At 39.9% G+C, this 22,867-nt stretch overlaps 1 protein-coding gene across 1 annotated transcript in view; it reads left to right on the top strand.

The window, feature by feature from the left end:
• Dcun1d3 (defective in cullin neddylation 1 domain containing 3) overlaps window positions 1–22,867 on the top strand; it is a 37,046-nt gene that overhangs the window by 1,761 nt on the left and 12,418 nt on the right. Inside the window, exon 2 of the mRNA XM_071605510.1 lies at window positions 10,131–10,234. The gene's annotated coding sequence lies outside the window, so the exon portion shown is untranslated. The remainder of the gene's footprint in view (window positions 1–10,130; window positions 10,235–22,867) is intronic.

Raw genomic sequence — 22,867 nt, 5'->3', positions numbered from 1 at the left:
TTGTACAACTAACAGTGTGCTTAGATGTTTCATGAAAGAATAACAAAAGAATGACTACTGTTCTTACCTTAATAAATTTGGAGCCTTGTTTGCCATTGAATGAAAAGTCCAAAATTCATTCATTCAACAAACATTTATTGACTGGCTACTAAGTGCTAACCAGTGTACAAAGGTGAACACAAGCAAAAGTCTACTCTGTATTGGAGCTTAATTGAAGTGGGGGTGGGGATAGTGAGATAGTACATAAAGAAATCTAATTTTGATTAAGTGCTAAAGAAAATGAATGTTGTGATAGAAAATGTTTGTAATGCAAATCAACAAACATCTTTCTCTCTTTTTTTTTGGTTCTGAACCCAGGGGCACTTTACCACTAAGCTGCATCCCCATCCCTTTATTTTTTAATTTGAGACAGGGGCTCACTAAGTTCTTCAGGTAGGGCCTTGCTGAGTTGCTGAGGCTAGCCTTGAACTCCTGATCCTCCTACATCAGCCACCTTAGTTGCTGGGATTGCAGGTGTGTGCCACCACATCTGGCTTCAAGAAAGATTTTTCTGAGGTGATACTTAAGCTGAGCTTTAAATAAATAGCCAGCCATGAAAGATAAGGGGAGGAGCCTTCCAGGTTCAGCGAATGGTTGGTGCAGAAACTAGCTGGGAATGAACTTGGCAAGTTCCAGAGACTGGGAAGAAATTGGTGGAAGGAAGGGGAAGAGGGCAGTAATAGCCAGAATAGGGAGCAAAATGTTGAGTAAAAAGAGAGGGTCAGAGAGGGGGAGGTAGGGCTCAGAATAGGTAGAAAAATAAAGGCTAAAAGGATGAGGAAATAGGTAATGAAGCTCCTTTTTGATTAAATCTGTTACATTTCTAAGGGTCTTATCACTGTTTTTGCAGGTACTGTTGGACTATTGTAACAAAAAGTCACCCAGCTGAGAGTGGGAAAGGAGGAGGCACTTGGGATGTTCAGTTGAGGGCATACTTTAATGCATGCTAGTATGTGAATCTTTCATCTCTGTGAATTTAAGGTTGAAGGATCAGGCATGTGTTAATACATGCCCTGTTGATCTACAGAGATGACCATGAAGATCCAACTTTAAAGCGGTTTTTTTGTGGGGAGGAAGACTTTATGTTGCAATAGTCCACTCTTGTCTGGTCCTCCTGGTGGCTAATAACACCCAGCTGATATGTAGGTTGGTACTAAAAGGTCACTCAATGGATTACATTAGATAATGACCACCGTAGGGCTCATTTCCACTATGTTGGCATCTTTGGGTTGTCACATAACCAAGGCCTTTTGTTGGAGGTACAGTGTACTGCTTTGGAACCTCACCTTGACCAGATTGTCCACTTGAGAGGTCTAATAAAGACTTCTCCTTGATTTGGCCCTTTTCAGCCATATCACAGTGGTCTGAAACAGAAAGAATATGCTTCTTTTTTCTTTTGAACTTTACAACAGTAACTAGTGTGTTCTTTGAGTGAATCAGCCTTTTGAGCCAGGCAGTTAAAAGACTTAAATGTTGCTTGGGCTATTTGAAGTAAACTCAGTATTAGAGATGTTTAATAAAACCTCTTAGTGTTTGGGAAAGATTAATAAAAAATTGAGAATTTGTCACCTGTTGTAGGTTCTGGTATTGTGATAGCACCTATAGATGGTTGTCAGAATGAACTTGAATGGAGCTTTCTGGGTTAATTCTGGGCAATGAAGGGATGCAGCAGAGCCTGGTACCGAATTCTGATGTGAATACAATCAAAACCTTACCAGGCAGATGACTAAAGTGAACAGCTTAGGGCGAGGCAAACAATATACTCCACCCTTCATACTTTGAGTAGAACTAAGAAATGGACAATTGGTAGTAATATATGCACACATACACATGTACATATGTGTGTATATGCATACATGTATGTAGGTGTATACAGGTACACATATATGCATATAGATACACACCTGTGTTTATGGATGTACACATATGCACATACGTACACGTATTAACCACACATTTGGTTTGGCCCAGGTTAAAGATTTTGAACTTAATTTTGTTATGTTCATGCTAGGCATAAAATGCTCTATCCAGTGGGTTATTAAGCTGACAACTATATTTATCTTCATTTCAATTGTTTATTATAACTCAAGTATGAAAATATCCTGTAGGCTGAAATTTCATCAGCCAGTTTGAAGACTGGTGGCTCTTTTCTAATTTTTGAAAGGGGGTGGATGGGTAGGAGGGGACTTGAACACAGGGAGAGGCCATTGACTCCTACATTGGCCACTAATTGTGTTTGGAGAAAGAATCTGCAAATCCAAGTACATTTGGAGCCTTGGAGCTAGGTTGGCCTTTTAATGTAGGGTACCAGTGAATTTGTTTCTTAATTAGATGGAAGCTTTGGGCAAACTCTTCTGAAAGGTGTACACCTAAAAAGTCAGCTGACACCACTTGCTGTTGGAGTTGTGGGTAAGTGCTTTTGCATCGCATTAGATGACTTAAAGTTGATCTGATTTTGTTACTGTTTGATATATGTTCTGCAGTAAGGAGAGTTAATTGTACACTGGCTGCCAGTTGTTTTGAGGTGAAGAAGTGGTAACTCAGATTGAAACAATGGTAATTATGTGGTAACTTCTATTTCCCCAGCTCTTGTTAACTTGCAATTACCTCTTTGTGTCTGTTTACAGATGTTGATACCATTGAACCTGGATCGGTTCTTCCTAATGTTGGGACAGTGGCTGGAGCCCTTTGCACATCAGGGTCAGTTGAGTCAGTGTCCTTTAGTTCAAATCTGATTTCACTAGTTCTGTTTTTGTAGGTGATAGAGGGTCTTATTTGGGTGGGGGGGGGAGCCAAAAAGGGAGACTTGGGGGGATAATAGATAAAAGGTAGGAAGTGGCTCAATCTCCAATTCTCTGAAATTGCGGTATGCTGAAAAGAGAAAACAGCAGGGGGGAAATGCCCAGTCATCTTTTTTAGGATGTGTGCAAATGAGACCTCATTTTAATACCATAAATCAGAATAGGGAAACTCAGTAAATTGGTGACTAGCCCTTGTTGTGACAGAATAAGTCACTTCCCCAGCATCTGGTTACCAACCTGATTGCATAGATAGGTAGACATCTGTGTCATCCTGAGGGCTTGGTCTTGCTCAGGTGTGTCCTTTGGGCTGAGCTGCACTGTTGGCTTTTGAGCTGAATTGCATCATGGGAGCCTAGATTACATAGCTTTGGGAAGCATCATCCATGTTCCAGTTGTGCTCTGTCTTGCTGGAGGACTAAACCTGGCAAATGGAAATAATTCTGTGATGAGACCTATAAAGATGATTGACTGAGGATCTTGGATAGCACCCCTGCATAGTATAGGACTTTTCATTTTGGAAAAGAGTTTATCTTCTTGTTGCCATTGCCTTACTCTCTGCCTGTTAGTCTAGGAGACAGTGTTGGAAGGACCTGGCTCCCTGTTTTAGTAATAGATTGCTCCCACACTATTAATCAGCAGAATTTGACTACAGCTTTTAATTCTATTTTGTTCTTGAAGGATTTGGACTCTTCAGTGTTGACCTGAACTGGACTGGAGAGTGACTTCTAATTTTGGTTCTAAGCAAGACTCAGGTGGTAGCATTTACTTTTTTGAATACAGTTAATTCCACTTCCTTGAGTTTAGGAAGAATCAGGAAAAAAGTCAGATCCTTGCAGAACCTTAGAATATTTATTGTGACTTATTTATTTATTTATTTTAACAAGTTGAGCTTTAAGATGCTCTCTTGGTGACCATTACTGGAATATGCTTGTGGCAGGGATGAGGGGATTTGGCTTTCTTCCTTCCATTTTACCCCACTGCTTGATTCTGAAAAAAGTTCTTATTCTTATAATATTCTTGTACAGTGGGCTTTCCCATAAAATTTCAGTTGAACAAAATGTTCTGAAGATGAAAACAGGTTGAATAGCAGTGATTTTAGTGGGAAAACAAATCAAGAAAGTTACAGAGCCTTCTCAGCACTAATTCTTATCCTCTCCATTACACAGCCTCTCTTAGTCTGTGTAGACATTCAGTAGAGCCTAAGTAAATCCTTGGTATTGGTTTTCTATATTCCTGGTTTCTTTACCTAAACATTTTGTCACAAACTATTAATCTTCTAAATAGGACTCTTTCTATATATAGCATGGCATGTGTGAAGCAATTTTATTAATGACTAATAGGATGAGAGTTCCCCAGTTTAGAGAGGTTGTGGATACTAACTTGGAGAGCAGGCTTTTCCCCCTCAAAATATTTCTGAAAGTTGTCACACTACATTCAAATAGGAGTTGAGGCTTTTTTTTTTTTTCACTTAAATCTTAAGCTAATTGCACATGCTTTAGAGAAGACCTGTGCAAAATATTAACCCATGTACAGTATTTCCTTTACCCAGTGATCTGCTCTGGAATCTGAATAGGAAAATGAAGGTATACCCACTGACAGAGTAGCTCTGTGGAAATAACCACAATGAGTATACACTGTTTTTTTAAAAATGTTTGTAAAGCAAATTTCCTTTCATTTAAATGCTTGCTTTCTATCCACTGGTTACCTTGCTCATTAAACAGGGAAGAGAGGTTTTGGATACATCTTTGGGGAGCGTGCTAGCCCTCTAAAAGCATGAGTGAGTCCTGAGTGGCAGGATCAAGGGATATGCTAGAAGTTTCAGGCCCTATAAGGGTGGATTGGAGGGGGAGGGGTTCTCACTTGTGGTAGTATTATCTTTCTTTCTTGGAAGTGGAATTGAGGAGCTAAAAAGTGATTTAATGAATGCTGTGTTCATCTTTAAGAGTGTTTCCATGGTGCTGGGCGTGGTGGCGCATACTTGTAATCCCAGCAGCTCAGGAGGCTGAGACGGGAGGATCACGAGTTCAGAGCCAGCCTTAGCAATGGCGAGGTGCTAAGTAGGACTGGGCATGTGGCTCAGTGTTTGAGTGTCCCTGAGTTCAATCCCTGGTACTCGCCGCCCCCCCCCCCCAAAAAAAAAAAAGTTTCCATGGCACTCTTGTCTTAGCAAATTAAGTTTTCTTGGACCTAACTTGTCACTTGTCCAATCGTTTATTCAGAACAGTTGGTTATAAGTTATGGCCATGGGCTGGACATTTCTGCTTGGGGTTTCCAGATCTTTATGAAAGAGAAAAATCTAAAGGCTTTTCAGGAGCCATTTAGGTGATTCTGTTGCGGGGGGCGGAATTAGAGTTAGGGGAGCAGACCTTTATAGGAACAGAGTAGTAGAGGAGGGTATTGTGTCCAGGGGATAGTGGGGAAGAGACCTGTTTTCAGTGGTCCAGCTGGGAATGGCTAAAAAGTACTAAATGGCACTTACTGAGGGGACAGTGGGTAGGAAAGATACAGTCCCACATGATTGCCTAACTCAGGGAATACCATTTACTAGGAGGGGGACACGGACCTGTGTAGTTATGCAATATACTGGCCCCGATTAGGGCCCTGACCACAAGTCCTCTGTCCCCCAACTGGAAGGTATATTTCTGCTGCAGAGAGAGGAGTGCAGGGATGTAGTGGTTAGTTTGACTAGCTTGGTCTTCAAGACTCCCTGGTTATTTATTTGTGATGGTCTGCTTATGGAGTGCTGGCTTTCTCTTTTAGATTTATGTCACTTAGGACTTTATATTCACAAATCAGAAGTTGGTAAGTAAGATGGGAAATATAATGATCTGTTAAGGTTTGGGTTAAGAGTGTGTGCGTAAGGAAGAGAACAATAGATAGTGGCTGTTGTCACATAACAATGTCTGCAGTTCAGTGTGAACAGGTAAGCTCTTGAGGTAACACATGATTACTCTCTCCTGAAACTAGAGTAAATGTGCAATAAATCACTGTAAAACTTGTCTGCATTTTTAAAATTTAAAATTTTAAATTTTTTTAAATTTAAAATTTTTAAAAAATACCATGTCTGCATTTTTTAAAATTTAATTTTTTTTTTTTAAATTTTGGTGGTACTGGGGATTGGATATAAGACTTTACTCAAGCTCTGTCACTAAGCTGCATCCCCAGAGGGGCCTCCCGCCACTTTTTTCCTCCAGCCCTATTATTATTATTATTTTATTTTGAGACAGGGTCTCACTGTTGTCCACACTGCTGACCTTGAACTTATGATCCTCTTCCTCACCCTCCCGAGTAGGTACTTTCACAGTCATGCAAAACCATGCCTGGTACCACGTTGTGTTCTACTGAGGTGCATGTGAATCTGCCTAAAGAGTGTGATTTCTTACTAGTGCCAAATTCAGCAGTGCTCTGAATTAGTGACAGGTGAAGATTTCATGATTAGATCAAGCCTGGGAAGTGGCTTCGAAGCATCAGTGAAGTTGGCTTTAATGTGGACCTGTTTTTCTGTGGTGTGTCCAAAATGTGTTTCTTAAATAATAAAAGACACATCAGTCAGGAAATTCCAAGAGTTTTAGGAGTTGGCAGGAGCCAGGAATGAGGGACAAAGACAGAACATATTTTTTATTATACCACATTTTCCTCCAGTTTTGTAATGGAATAAGGCTACCTACAGTTAATTTAGATGACACTTAGCAATGTGCATTATTATTTGATGGTATTTTTTGATATTCATGGTGCTGCAAACAGTTGAATAACTCAGGTTACAGGAAGTGAACTTCCCTCAATATAAATGGCATTCCTAGGACTGGAGATGTACCTCAGTGGCAGAGTACTTTCCTAGCATATGCCTGGGTTCCATCCCCAGCACTGGGGTAGAGGATTGCGGGGAGGTCGCATTCCCAGAATGTGCTATATTCTTAAAACTTCACAGTACGCTGGTGCACTAATTCTAGACCTCCCTAATAGAAGAAAAAAGATAATGAGAAATTAGATATACAGATATCACATTACCTTTTAATATGATTTGAAAACAGTGTAGGTATATATAGTGCATTGGTGAAGAGATTAGGTCTAGAGTCAATCCAGGTTTGAGTCTGAACTTCAGCACCTACTTGCAATTTGAACTTGAATGAGCCACTTATTACGAGGCCTCAGTTCTATCATGTGTACATTGACAGTAATCTCTGGAAATAAGTGTGAAGATTCAATAAGATAATGCATTTGAAGGACATGGCATAGGGCCTTTGCATATAGGTAAACATTTAATAATATTAGTTATTGTTAGCTGCATGGCATACATAGCTAAGCTTACCTGGATTGGCAGCTTTCAAGAGGCTAGGAACTATGTCATTTTACCTCTTCCTATAGTCAAAGTATGGGGCAGTGTATAAAACATTGCTAGGCACACAGTAGATACAAGTTATCTATCGCTTGAAAATAAAACCTGCCCTTTGGGTATCTGGGAAATACATGAGTGATTCTGTAATGGAAACTTCCAGCCTATTTCCAAAGCTGGCCTAAAACCCAGAGATGGAAAATCTTCCTCTTGAAACCCTATAGAGCCTGCATGAGTCTAACAATGGGACAAGGGGTCAGGATACTGTTGGATCAAAAATTGGGAAACTGATCCAGGAGACATTTTAATCTTTGGCCATATGCCTTAAAGTTCAGTGAGTTGGGCAAAACCACATGAGACTTTGGAAGGAAACAAGGTTTTCTTTTAGCAGATCCAGATAATCTTTGACAAGAGAGTCAGCTGGTAAGTGCCATGTTATGAATTTGCTTCTTGGGAGAAGTGAAAAGCCCACATCCACACACAGAGGGCTCACTGACTAGTCTCACTTGTTGTGAACTCTACTGAGGCCTGGTCTCTAACTTGGTTAGCTCAGTTAAGTACTCTGGAGAGTACTTAAGTACAATTACCACTGGGCAGTCCTTGAGTCTAGCCTGGGCTCTGCCATTATTTGCTGTGTGACTTTGGGCAGGTCATATCCCCTCTTTGAATTTGTTTCATTAACTGAACTTTTTTGGAGGGGAAGGGTACCAGGGATTGAAGTCAGGGGCACTCGACCACTAAGCCACGTCCCCAGTCCTATTTTGTATTTTATTTAGAGACAGGGTCTCACTGAGTTGCTTAGCACCTCGCTTTTTGCTGAGGCTGGCTTTGAACTTGTTATCCTCCTGCATCAGCCTCCCAAGCCTCTGGGATTACAGGCTTGTGCCATCGCACCCAGCCTTTAACTGTGACAAATGGTTTAGGACTAAATTTCTTGAAGTGTGGCTTTGGTTACTCTATGGCTTTGGTTACACTTACAGTATATGAGCTGCTCTTATGAGCACTCAAGGGTGTGTATTTCTGTGTCATTGACAGTATACAAGATGATTTTTGGTGGTATGTGATGATTACTTTTAATTTATTCTAGTTTTTAATATGTATTACTGAAAACATAACTAGAATATGACACATGTGTCCACCTGGATATTTAGGCTTAGAATAATGCTAAAGTAGATAGAATTTTTTTAAGCTTAAAAAAAAAATCTCATGAACAGTAGTTGGGATGGAAAATGGACATGTAAATCATAAAGGTGGTAAGGAATGGCTGAAGTTTGTAAATTTAAAGACTCATTAATTCTAGTGCAGTGCCAGATCTTAATGTTAAATCTTTGTGGTGATGGCCACAGTCCAGCAGGTCCAAATTTGAGTGGGCTTATAGACTTTTCTAACTCAAGCAAATTAACAAATTTTTATTTTCATAGAAAAATATTCATAGGTTGTATAGAATTTAAAATGTCATAAACATTAATAGCGCTGCCTTTTTTTTCTGTTGTATAATACTGGGCATCAAAACTGGGCCTTGTGTATGCTAAGCAAGAACTCTACCACTGAGTCACATCCCCAGCCTGTGCCCCCCTTTTTTTAAAACAATAAAAAATGAATAATATTGTATCCTTCACTGTTAGCAGTTTCTCTGCTACCTGGATTGATCTTTAGTTCCATTCACTGTTTGATGTTGGGACTCCTATGGTAGAAGTTAGGGTCTGACTTGCTCTGTTGGGGAAGAAGAAGAAAAACCCTTGACTGCTTCTCTTGCACACAACCCAGGGCATGGATTCAAGGCTCTGAAAGCCGGAGGCTCTGCCTCATCTCAAGAGCCAACCTGTACATTACTTACTGCTGGTAACTGTTTTAGAAGGACAGTGTGACATGTGCCCTAAAGTGAAGTTAAACACTGAGGCAGACAGTTTTTAAAAATCTCGTTTCACTTTCTTTCCTGTTGCTCATGATTTAACGCAGTGAGGAGGTCTTGAAGGCAGACTAGTAGTGGTGAAAATGATACCATCTATTGTGGGAGGTGCTTTTTTCAGTAAAACCCCAGAATAAAACTGAAATCTCTATTGAGCAATAGAGGTTGGGAAAGCTGCTTCCAGATGTAGTCTGTGTTTCTTGATTTTTCTGCTTTTTTAAGCCTTTTTTATCTATCGTTCCTGTATATTTTCTGTGTATCTTACCACTGTCATCTCTCATCATCTATATACATTTGGTGGTTGGTATGTGTTTTTTAAGTGATCTTATTCCAAATTTACTCGGCATAAAGGACCATGGATTTGTTATTGCTCCCTGTTATAAATTGTTTAATATTTCAAATGATAATTTTTGAAAATTGCTATAAAGATGTTTTCAAGTCTATTTCCTTTCTGTGCCAAATGTTACAGGATTAGTTTAATATTGAGGAAAATGGTGATAATGATGTAACATAAAGTTTATCTTCTACTTCACTTGTGTAATATAAGATATATAAGATTTCTTCTTTAAGAAATCTTTCTTTCTTTTTTTTTTTGACAGAGCTGAGGATGGAACCCAGGCTTGAGCATGCTAGGAAGGTGCTCTACCACTGAGTTTCACCCCCAGCCCTCTGTATGATTTCCTAATGAGAAACTCCTCTTATGTTCCCCAGCTGAGGTGGGATTTAGTGTTCCATGCTTCAAATCCTTATATAATTTTGATTTTTTTTTTCATTCACAATTGTCTTCTGAGAATGGCTATGACTTGTGTTACTGGTACATTGGGGAAGTCTTTTACCTAAGGTCATATACGTTCATATATATATGTATATATACACACGTGTACATGCACACACACACCAGGGCCTTATGCATGCTTGGTAAGAACTGCACCACTGAGCTGTACCCCAGACTATTCCTTTTTAAAAAAAAATTTTTTTGAGATAGGGTCTCTCTAAATGGCCTTGCTAAGTTGGGACTGGTCTCATACTTGCCATCCTCTTCCCTCAGCCTCGGGAATAGCTTCCAGGATTACCAGCGTGGGACACCACTTCAGGTTTTAAGGCTGTTTTGCCGGATTAAAAATCTTCATTCCCAGAAAGATCTACTTCATGGTATGCATCTGCAGCAATTTTATTTGAATTGTAACCAGTTTACCTCTCTCCTTGGATGTAAAACTCACAAGACCACCTTACTCAGGGCAGATATATATCAGGTTTCTGAAATAATCCATTCCCTTAGTACAATGATTGATGAGTCTGGATGAATTCTGAAAGGGAATGGGCGTGGTTTGTGACATTTACCCTTGCTCTTCAGACTAAGTTTTGTAAAGCCCTTAAAGTGGGGTTATTTATTTCCTTCTCTCCTTGGGAAATTGCCATTGGATCAATGTGTATTGGTTAAGCTTTCTTGTGGGCAGCTGAGCAGTAGGGTTTTTAGAGATGAGAGCCACATGAAAGAAGATGATTCTTTCCCAGTCATACGAATAATTATCTCCATGGTAGTATAATCTCCATAAAAGTATAAGCATATGAAACCACTCAGTTAAAAAGATGATACATAATTCAGAGGAAAGTTGTACAAACATGGTGGTAGCGTTCAGTACCTTTCCAGGCTGTTTCCAGGACCACTTATCATGATCTTCTTATGGTAGAGTAAACTTTCAGTTCATCTAGAATCTTTTTGCTTCTAAAATAAAGAGTTTTGGGGATGTTGGAAACTTGAACTTTCCTGGAAAATTCAAATTAAAAAAAAAAAAAGAAACACTTAATTGAAGATTTAATCTTTAATTCGAACTTTAAAACTTCCCTAGGCAAAGAACTGAAGTTGCTCAATCTATCAGAGCATTTGCTTTTCTAAGTATATAGTTCTCAACTATTGCTTGACCCAGCGAAAAGAGCTAATAAAAAGTTATGCAACAGGTTAAAATCTTTCCAGTTGCCTTTCCCCCTGTTTGGAAGGAATGATTTTTTTTCGTTCTCAGTAAGTAATTTGGTCCAAGCCACTCCCCTTATTTGCATATTTATTATTTGCATACAGTGCTGAAATTGATTCACTCAACACAAAATTCTAAAGCTTTCCAGCATTAATACTTCTGACAAAACCTGCTTAAGCAAAAGAGCTTCGATTGCCATAACAGCTTAAAAGAGCAGAAATTTTTAGAAACACATTTTTAACATTGCTCAAGATTTCTAAACAGATAAAAGATATTTTCTCCTTAAAAAGAGCCAGATTTTGTGGTTTTCCAGTTAGAAGTATATGAATGAGGGACTGGCTTTCCTAGATGGAATGTGAATCATTCATAGGGGACTTCTGAAACTCAAAACCAGTCTTATAAGCTAGAAAATTTCGGCCTCCAAAATGTAATCCTCTCAGGATTACATAGGATCTTCGTAGAGAAGCGCGCATAGTTTGACCCCAGGATTTAAATATGTAGTGTTTTCGAAAGAAGAAATGTATTTATATGCTGCCAGCTCTTCATTCCAACAAATTGGAGCGCCTCTAGTTCTTCAGGACCTTATAGTATTTTAGGAACATCAGAAACAAGAACAATTAAGGTTGTAAAATCAATACTATAAAAAAAATCAGTTGTATAAAAGAAGGTGCTGAGAGGCATAGAGACACTTGGTCAGCAGGAAGGAGTCCTGTAGGAAGAAAATCTGAGCTAGACTCAAAGGACCAAGACTAGAGAACAGGGAATGAAGAGATATTCCCAACAGTACTGATGGTGCATGTAACCCTATAGTGACAGGATAGGCCCTGACGTCTTGGGGAATGGCAGATGTTGCAATGTGCCTGAGATACCTGAGATGAAAGGGGAAGAATAATGACAGCAGTTGAGGACAAATCCAGACGAGCCTTGTATGCCTTGTTGAGTTTGGATTTTGTTCTGTAGATGAAGGGGAATTTATTTTGAGTAGGGACATGGCATGCCCACATTTGTGTGTGTGTGTGTGTGTGTGTGTGTTTACTACAGTGGCTGTGTGGAGAGATTGGAAGTAGTTAAACCTTTTGTGAGGGTATTACAATAAAGACAGCAGAGGCCTGAACTAAATCAATCACTGTAGAATGGGGAAGGATAGATATTCAGGAGTTAGAACTTAAAAACCTGGCTTATTCTGATGAAAACTCATTTGTTCCATTTGGCTCAGTAGACAGAGCAGTGCTCTGCTCCATACAACCACACAGGAACCCAGGCTGACATAGGAAGGCTCCACTATCTCATATGGTACCGTTTGTATAGTTTGGGTCACTGGCTCAGCTCACTAAGGGGGAAAGATGGGTGAGATGTCATGTGACAAATCTGTGCCTGGGCCTCAAAATAATATCACATCTGCCTGTAGTCACTGAGTCATTTCTGCCTACAGCCCATTGGCCAGAAATAGACACATTTCCCCATGTAAATGAAAGGACACTTGGAAACTGGGGAGCTGATGGAGTGTTTGCTGAGCTCCCTTGACTCTGTCATAGAGTAGGGACTTGTGTAAGCTGCTTTATTTCCGAGCTCATTTCCTCATCTGTAAAATAGAGATAACAGTAGTACCATCCTCCCAGGGTAGCTGTGGAGATTAAATGCTATCATGACTGGAAAATGTCCAGCATTGTGTCTGGCACATAAGAGGTTGGAGGAAACCTTCAAATTTGGTCTTGAGATTTTCATTCTATGCATATATGTCACTGGAGGGTCATACCAACCAGTTTAAAAATGAAATGTAAAAGAAATATGATAAATCAGAGTGCATCACAGGAGTAATAATATTGTGTGAAACTTCATTAGGTCATGCATGTGTTTACATGGGTATATTAGGTCAGGATGTAGAATGTATTTCTCACTGAAGGTTGTAGCTGCAGTTTGAAAACTGCTGGTCTAGTTCAAGCTCTCATTCTGAGTAACTGAAAGATATGGAGCACCAAAACATACAGAATGCCACCCTGCGGTGGTGTGCTTTTTGTGAAAGAGGCAGTTTAAAAACCTGCATTTAAAAAAATGTCTTTGAAAGCATTTTCCTTAAAAGAAAGAGTAGAACGTGGGGTTAGATTTTAGCTTTGCCACTTTTTAGCAGTGTCGCCTTAGGCAAATTATTCGCACTTAATGCCTCAATTTCCTCATCTATAAAATGGTGAAAATAACATCTACCCTCTGGGGTCTTTGCATGGATTATTGGGTTGTTGTATTAGTTAGTATGTGCAAAAATGCTTTTAAAATATAGTTTGGTACATAGTAAACCTTAGGGAAGTATTTGTGGATATTATTATGTAAAAGTGATGAGTAATCTGTTGTAGTGGTGCACACCTATAATCCCAGCAGCTTGGGGGTGTGAGGCAGGAAAATTGCAAGTTCAAGGCCAGCCTCAGCCTCAGCTACTTAGTGAGACTGTGTCTCTCAAAAGCATATGTGTATCTATGTATACACACACACACACACACACACACATACACACACACACCATGGGCTGGGTTGTAGCTTAGTGATAGGAAAAAAAGGGATGTATAATGTGCATGTAGGTACATGGTAGGTGGTTATTTTTCATTTGATTCTTTAGAAAGTGTTTCTTAGGTGTTTCTTCACATTGCCTTACACTCTTCTTCCCTTCTTGGAGCTTACAGTAATGTCCTGTTTCTTTTATTCCCTTGTTATATTTGTTTACTTGTGACTCATGAATGTTTGTGTTCCTTACGAATAAATACTATTGTCATTCATTTAAACCTTAAATATATAATAGAATAAAGTGTTTTATAAAAAAAAATGTCATTGCACACTTAAAAATTCAGTCAGAAAAACTTACTGAGGGAGAAAGTAATGAAGCATTTTCTTTTCTGGTTCTTAAAAACATTTTTTTGGCCTGGAAGAAAACAGCGTCAGTTTTTTAAGATTGTTTTAAGTTTGACTTCTTGCAGTGAGCAGTTAATGTCAGCAAACCGATTTGTAGTGAGAAAGATGACTGTGCTTTTTGCTAAGCAGTGGTGGATAATGACTCTTCCATTTTGATAAGCCCATTGGCAGTACTGAGTTGAAACCTGGGTGAATAGGAGTTAATCCTGGTTGCCTGGCACAAATGAATTTGTTATGTAATTTGGTACCCACAAGCCCTTTCGGGAGGTCTTTATTATCATGACAGTATCCATCTAGGCCTGAAGGTGAATTTTGTTGTTCTCATCTAATTCCACCAGAATGATTCTCATAACTAAAGGGTAGCACCTTGCTGTTAAATACCTGCATTTGGCTTTTGCTTTGACACAAGGGTGTGTTAATCAAGAATGGGCATTAGAAATTCAGAAATATTTTAGTGATTTATTAATAGTTTAGAAGGTTTTTCTCTTTCTCTCCTTTTAACTGATTTAACTTCTAAAAAATGAGTCACATAATCAACATTCCCTCTGACCAGCCTCCGAAAGGTCTATTAATGCTCTGTGTTGTAGTTGCTGCTGCAGTTCATTTGTGTCAGTCCTGCCACTGCTGAAACTAATGCGGAAGGGGTGTCAGTTTGGTTTTCCATCACCTGACACAGTGGACTCCTTAAGCCTGGCGTTGGTGGACATCCACTGTTAACAAGCCTGTACTATTTTTTATGACTCACTAAGAAGTCATGTGGTGGTGTGATCCCCATCCCCAGCTACCAGCGCTTAAACTTATAATTTTCAATGTATTGTGTTAAAACAAACTTCTAATTCTGGCTATTTTTCTTTTTGATTTTAGTCCTAAAATTGGAGGCTCTATTTTTATAAAGCAGGCTCCTATAAAAGTCACCAGTGTTGCTATTCTCTCTCTACCCCAAATATCATAGCTGGGCCTGGGGGTGGGGAGAGCACGAGCTGGCTGTTTCACAGGGTAAGCAGAGTGTGTGGGCCTGCCAGCCAGCGGGGGTGGAATTTGCTCTTTGCTTTCTTGGCAAGTGCCTCTGGCTTTGAAAGCCCTGTTTAGGACTTTAGATCTTGGTCTTTTCTTGCCATCCTATGCCCATTGTCTCTGGTGGTTCTACAAGAGATGAAAGACCTTTATTGCCCACACTCTTACCCTCTTTGCCAAGGTACATGCTTCAGTTGTCTGAATCCAAAGCTCTTCTGCCATTGAATGAGTTTTTGTAAATAACACAGTGGTGTAACATCTTAAGAAATGTAAAACTGTGAGCCCTTCTGTTTTAAACAGTTGAATCCCTATTTAAAATAAGTAGTATGCAGTGTTCAGAGACAGTACTGGTTTTTATTCTTGCATCCCAGACCTCTTTGATAGGATGCCTTCGTTTATTGAAATGGGAAAGACTGTTCACACCAGTACCCGAAAGGTTTTCACTGGGGCTTTCTAGAGTGCTGCATGGAAGTAGCCTCAGTAAACCTTTTGACTTACGTCCTTGGTAAAAGAGGAGGCAGGAGAGATTTCCATTAATAATATGAATTTTTCCCAAGAGGCCGAGGTGCAGGTCAGAAAGAGACAGGTTAAACATCTCCCTATTTCAGCTTCAAATTCTGACATTTGCTGTGTGGGAGGTGAAAATCAACTTGTAAAGTGTCAGGGAGAGATGGAGCCTTATATTGCTGACTGAGAAACTGAGAAGCCATGTTTTATCACATTATCTAAGAAACTGATAAGGGAAGGAATAATTGGAGCAATGAGACAGTTTATTCGCCCTCTTTCCTGAAGCTAGCAGGGTGCTGGGAGTGCAGAGGTCTAGGAGAAATTGGATCTTGAGAACCAACTCTTGAGAAGTTCTGATCCTTAAAACTCAGCCCCTTTACTGTTGAGTATTTGTTAACATCAGCATTTAATTAGAATTGGTATAAACAGCTACCATTTGTTGAGAAACTGTTCTAGGGAAAGTGCCAAGCATGTCAGGTTGATCATTTATTCAATCATGAGTTAAGGTGCCTTGTACAGAGGGAGTTCTCAGTATCAGGGATCATCATTCAGTACATACTTAGCAAACACTTGCTGTGTGCCACATAACTCAGGTGCACATGATCAAAATCCCTGTGAGTAGTGGAAGCTGGCAATAAATAAGTCAACAAATAAGAATTTCAGAGAGTGGCATGTCTTGTGAAGAAATACAACAGTGTTGTCCTGGGGTGGAGTGAAATGACACTTAAATTGGTCGGACAGGAAATTCATCTCAGCATTTGAACTGAGACCCCTCAGATAGGAAGGAGCCATTTATTCTTCATAGTGATCTTTTGTTTTTGCCAGTTTTCAGGTGAGAAAACTGAGGTGTAAGGTGGTTAAAGTGTGTGCTGGAGAGCCAAGAGGGTCAGATTATACAAACATCATCATTCTGCAGCTGAAGGAGCTGCAGTATTTTGAGTGAAGGGGTTGATTGTGGTTGCAGTACATGCTAAACAATGATGGCAGTTCAGGGAGTTGCTGGTAATTCTGTGGACTCCCATTCTTGGATGCAAAATGTGTGTGTGTGTGTGTGTGTGTGTGTGTGTGTGTGTGCGCGCGCGTGCGCGCGCGCACTTACAGTTTATTCTGGGACCCATAGCTATCCTGAGGTTTTCATATGTATCAAAAGATCTTATTGGCTCTATTGCTTTTGCTTTGTTTTAGAATTTTCTCATACTGGCTTTTCTTAAAATAGGGACTAGCTGTGAGGACAGAGTTGGATTAGACAGCACTGCATTGGCCCTGAGGTGTGGCAATTTTGTCAGGTCATGTGGTCGGTAGTGGGCAAGAACTGGTAGGGATCATCAGATGCCTTACTTTGCAAAAGGTGTAGAGTTCTATTTTGATTTAATTATCTGCTCATCTCTATACATGTATCCTGGGGCTTCATGCCATATAATCATTTGTGAAAATAAGTAACTGTCAAAAAACAAAACAAAACAGGCAGAGCCTCAGGTTTCAACCTGCAGGGAATATATTTCCAATAAAGACACAAAACATGAACATTTCCTGTCACTGTCTTAGAAACTTGAACACTTTCTAAATTTGCTCCTTAGCACTTAAAATCAAAAAGAGATTGTTTCAGTGATAGTAATTGAAATCAAGAGTGTAGCCAAGTTCTGGTCAGTTCTGGTCTGTTTCATAGGATGTGGTTTAGATCAAATACCCATTTCAGCTGGAAGATTGTTATTTTTCATGGGAAAAGACTTCCAGAAGCTCTTCTTTATAGCCTTGAATGTTGGGAGGAGGCTCCACCTAGGGAACATGAGCAGGATAGAAAATATGCCCACAGTACAGCAGAACACCTGTAAGTACCCTGGGGCATGTCTACTTCAGGAGGATTGTGAAAATGTGCAATTGGAAAGGTTCTTCAGGCTTGTTAGTCCTACAGTCTTCTAACTAACATCCTTTGAGTTGTAATGGAATTTGACAGTTTTTGTGAGCTAGGGATCTTTGGTCCTGTTGTTCAGCTAAAGGTTCTCACATATTGGGGTGAAATTGTGGCCTAGCAAGTTGGTCCTGGAGCATGAATCAGAAAGTCTGAGTATTAGATTTTCCCTTTCTGTGCTCTGTGAAGTAGAACTGAGTGACATAGCTTGGTAGGGACACTTTCAGTTGTGACTAAAACTAACATCTGGTCTGTGCAAGAGGGAATTTACTTGTTTATGGCTCACATATTTTTGAAGTCCAGACTTTTATCTTACTCTAGGTATAGTTGGATTCGGGGTACAAATAATGCCTTGAGAATTCAGTTTCTCTCTGTCTTCGGTGCTACTTTCTATTTGGGGATTTCATTCCTGGGTTCTACCTGCATTAGAGCTGAGACTCATGTAGTAAGGAGGGCCCATATAATCCTCACACTGACCTTTGATAGGCAGTGTTACTTTCCCTGGTGGCTGTGGTAAGAGGTTGGTATTTTTAGTGCTGCGATTCACTTTGACTAACTTGGGTCACCTGCATATTCCCGATCCAATCTCCATTGAAGCCAGGAGCATATGAGGTTTTTGTGGTCCTAGTCACATGTTCTATTATGAACCCCACCCTGCCTTGTTGCCAAGACTGAGGGGCAGGGACCTACTGGTGAAGTTGGGTGATCACTGATCAAGACCCAAGCTGTTGGGGAGGAAGACACAACTCTGCTACAAGTCTGGCTTGAAAGCACATAAAAAAAGTCCAGCCCATGAACCATTTCACGGCTTCCATGTTTCCCATTCAAGTGAACCTTTTACTCCCTGGGAATGTAATTCTCTCTGGTTCTGGCTAGCCCATGGGCCAGAGGCTAAACCTTTGGTAAGGGGACAGTTACTCATCAAACCTTCAGATGAGTCTTTTTCTCTTTTTGAGGTTGAGCATGGGGGAAGAAGAGCTCTTTGTCTTTTGAAAAAACATATTGAGGAAATTTAGATTAAATAAAACTTGAAAGACGTTCTTAAGAGAATTCTCTTTTCAGCCTCTTCCATCCCATTCTATCATTTAGCATTACTTTCTTAAAGTAATGGACTCACTGTGAAAGAATTTTTTTTTTCTTTAGCTATCTTATATCCTTCTTTGGTAGTTGGATATTTTTCCTTAAGTATGTTGTCTTAAGTGCTTTTGGTAAAAAAAAAAATTTAAGGATCTTGAATTAGTTGGCAGATATTATAAGAAGATATTAAGAGAAATAAACACTGTCAATAAACTGTGAGAAAAAATAACTTCCTTTTTAAAAAGTCATGTGTATATAAATATATATGTATGAGTGTGTGTATATCTATATCTGTCTCTATATATATATATGATCTTTGATCCATTATTTTCTCTTCTAGGAACTTATTCTCAGGAAGTAATTATAAATATGCTAAATTTATTTATTATCCTGATATTATTTATAATAGTGAGATGTTGGAAGCAAGCTAAGTGTCCAAGAAACAGTAAGGGATTAAATCGACAAATTATGATATTTGTGTTCAGTGGAAGCCTTATCTGGCTATTAAAAATGTTTTAACACAAAATCTCAATCTCTTTTTCCACCTCTGGAGTACAGTGCCAGATTTTTGACAGATTGAATAGTTGGGTATAAATAGTCTATGGGTTATGTGAAATAGCTGGAGCATTAGTGGTGATACCAATAATACCATTGAATTGCTGCTCTTTTAAAAACATTTTGAGAGGGGAAAATTTTTATGAAAAGTGTTGGGTGGAAAAGATTGCAAGATGGGATGAACAGTATGATTTCAGTTTTGTTTAAAGGTTTAATGTGCATAATATGTACATGTGTGTATGTGTGTGCCATCCATATGTGCTTATTTTAAAGACTGAATTTAGGTACTCTAAAATATAACTGGAGTGGTGGGACCACTGACTCTTTTTCTCCCTTATGCTTCTCTACATTTCTTCCCTCCTTCCCTCCCCCCCCCCCCCCGCCAGCCTTTTTCTTTTTTTTTTTCTTGTCTACATTTTCTAATCTTCACAGAATAAATATGTAATACTTTTGAATTGGGCATCAGGAAATGAAAGTTTTAGTGGCCTGACTTTTCTGACCAGGTTGGTGATGTGGTTGAAAGCAGGAATTCTTTTATTGTACAGATCTTTTCTGTCCCTCTTCAAGCTCTTCCTGTCTGCCCTGCATTAGCTGTCAGCCTCTATCATGGGCCTCTAGGAAAAAGCTGATAAATGTAATCCTAATGGATTTAGTTTGTTTTTTTTTTTTTTTTGTAAATAATTAGCAAACATTAAAAGACATTGATTAGTTACCATGTGATGAACTTGAGGCCTACTTAGAGGCTGTGTAGCTCTAGAAACCACATCTGTTCATTTGTGGTCATTCAGGTGCCCCTTTAAGACATTTGGAGGGCAGTCATTTATCATCTTTGTGTCAGGTTCCTTCCTCATCTTTTGACTCATTTCATTTTCCTTTCTTGCCTTTTATTGAGATGCAAAAATCGACTCCAATTAAGTATTTTTCAGTTAGTTACTGACTCTTGAACTTCTCAGAAGGTGACTGAAAAGTGAACAGAAGTATGGTAATTGGATGTTTGAGGGCAAATTGTGTATGGTCAGGTGAGCCTCCAGGGTAGCTGATAGCCATATGCTACCTGGAAGCAGAGAATTGGTGCCTACACCTTCAGTGGGATCTAATGAGCCACCATCCTACAGAAGGAGACAAGTTGCAAGCTTATACCCAGAGATGAGTGTAGCAGGCATGCTAGTTTTATTATAGTACCATGGAGCACAAACCAAACCAAGACTGTCCTCTGGTTTTTAAACAGGGAAAGTCACTGGGAAAACTGGCTCAGAAACAAAAAGAGTAGCCAACATAGAAATCCCATACTTTTTAATGATACCTGCCCCCTTTCCCACATAAGTGGGCAGTCAGACCTGTCCAGAAAAATAGTGACAGCAAAAATTATTTCACTGTGGGTCAGTGAAATGCTCTGGCCCCTTTTTGATTATTTTGAGTCATGTGGGATGTAGCTCTTGTAAATACCTCAGTTATTAAACCAGAGACCAAAAATGATTTGTTGTTCGGTGTTTGGAAATTTTTATAGTAGTGTATGTGTGTTGGCTTGATGGTGTTTGGCAGACATTTGGTTTAGCCAGTCCACGCTGGCTTCAGACCTCAGGCCTCAACTGGATATATATTCTCAGTAGTGTACAGTCATGTGTTGCTTAATGAGGGGGTTGTGTTCTAAGAAATATGTCATTAGGAGATTTTGCTATTGAGCAAACACCATAGAATGTACTTAACATCTTGATGATAAAAGTCAGTCACTCTGTATAGCCTCTGATGCAATCAAGAGACAGTAAACACAAGATGTATGAGGCTGCTGTTGGCGTCACACCACATTTTGTTTTACAGGAAACTTTTATATGTAGGAGTACGCTCTAAAGATAAAAAGCATAGTAAATCCATAAGCCCGTCACATACCAGTTTATTATTGCTGAGTATTGTGTACCTATGTATAATTGTGTGTGTGGTACTCTTAGATGTCTGGCACCACAGTAGGGTTGTTACACCAGCATCAACACGAAAATGTGAGTAATAAGTTGCATCATGACCACAGCAGGATGGCTAGGATGGTTTCCATGTCAGGAGGCAAGAGCAGTTTTTCAACTCCGTTATAATAGTGTAGGACCACTGTTGTATGCGTGCTCCAGCATTGTTTATGTGGCGCATGATTGTTTTCAAAATGTGCAGGTAAAGAACAATGACAGCACTTTGAAAAGAAATTGCTTTGCTAAACAAGCTGATCTTAGTCATGTGACCCAGGATTATCTTATAGAAATGTAACCAGTTGGTTTATTTTCTTTTAAAAATGTTTTCTCTTTCATCTCTCCCATCATCCCTCTTTCCTTTTGCATTTTTGAGTTGGCTATGTAGAACATCATGTGTTCCTAACTGGATCTGCTGCCTTGGGTTGCTGCTGTAGGACATTTTAGGACAAAAAGTCTTTTAAAAGCGTGAAAATAGAAGCAGACAGGTCTTGTTTGCTTTGGCAGAAGGAGCAGCTTTCCCTCCCAAGTAGCTCTCAGTGAGACCTAATCTCCAAAGGTGATCTTTTATGTCCTGTGTTCCAAGTGACAATAGCGACTCTGCATTTATAGCAGGCGCTTGATTTTTCCTCTTTGGTATTTTTGTTATTCTAGGAAAGAGTTTACAAATGGACACCACCCTCTTTCCATCTTTTTTCTCGGGTCATTCAGAATTTGGGGCTGCCAGGTAGAATCAAGGGCTCTTGTGTTCTTGCCTTGAGACTCCCTGGAGGATGGCTTCTGCCAGTACAGCTGCTTCAGCCCTTGGCAGCGTAGAAAAGCTGAGGAATTCACATATTTACTTCTTCTGGCCTTTGGGTATCTGGCATATACAGTGAGGAATAAGATACATCCAGCTAATGCTACAAACTATTTAGATAAAAGTTGAAAAGATGGGTTTCTTATCGCTAATATGTGGGAACACCAGCATCTGTCAGTGGCTTCTTATTACTGAATAGACTCTAGATGGGAACAGAGAGAAGTGGATCGGATTGGTCCCTTCTGTCGAGGAAGTCTTAGAGTAGATCTCAAGTGCTTGGCAGACTCTTTTTTTGTGTGCCAGCAGTTGCCTCCTGTTTTTTAGCTCCTCATTTTGGAAAGCTGTTCCTTGGGTGACAGGCTCCCCATCCGCAGCCAACACAGCATTCCTCAGAGCAGGCTTCCTGACCCAACCAGCTGCAGCAACAAGCCAGCTTGCTCTGGTCTGTTTGCCATATGTCAGAGCCCATTGCTGACCCTGCAGAGATCAAACTGAAATGGTTAAGGAAAAGAAAGGCAGCAGAACCAAGTTATCCATACTCCTTGTCCACATGGGAGTAGCCTTACGCTCTCTCTCTTTGGGGCTTAGCTCTGATAGGCATGGACAGGAAGAAGCATGAGAACCATTCACTAGGATGCAAAGTAGTACCCTGAAGCATTGTACATTTAGAACTTCAGCTTGTTGGATGTCAGAAATGTGAAGGAAGTCCCAGAACACTAATCCAGACCCCCTGTTTAATGTTGAGGTCACAGAAACTCAGAGAATTTAAGTGACTACCTCAGGGACACACATGGCTTAGGAAGACTTCAGACAAGAACCAAAGGCCTCCCTGGAGTTTGAGCAGATTTACTCAGTCCTCCTGGAACACACTTAGGTTGATGATAAGTATGTTTTCTTCTAGGGGCACCATTGTCTCCTTGCGGGAGGGGTGTATCCTGGCACACATCACAGCAGGAACAGTAGTGAGGCTAGTGGTGGAGAGCAGAGTCTGGAGTCCTGGATTTGAATCCTTTTTCCTTCATAGGATGGCTCTGTGACCTCAGGCCCACTCCCTTAAACTCTGTTCACTTCCTCCCACTATCAAATGAATTAAACATGACA

The sequence above is a fragment of the Marmota flaviventris genome, chromosome 19 (assembly GCF_047511675.1).
Source record: "Marmota flaviventris isolate mMarFla1 chromosome 19, mMarFla1.hap1, whole genome shotgun sequence".
Classification (NCBI taxonomy): domain Eukaryota; kingdom Metazoa; phylum Chordata; class Mammalia; order Rodentia; family Sciuridae; genus Marmota; species Marmota flaviventris.
This window is presented reverse-complemented; position numbering and strand designations above follow the sequence as displayed.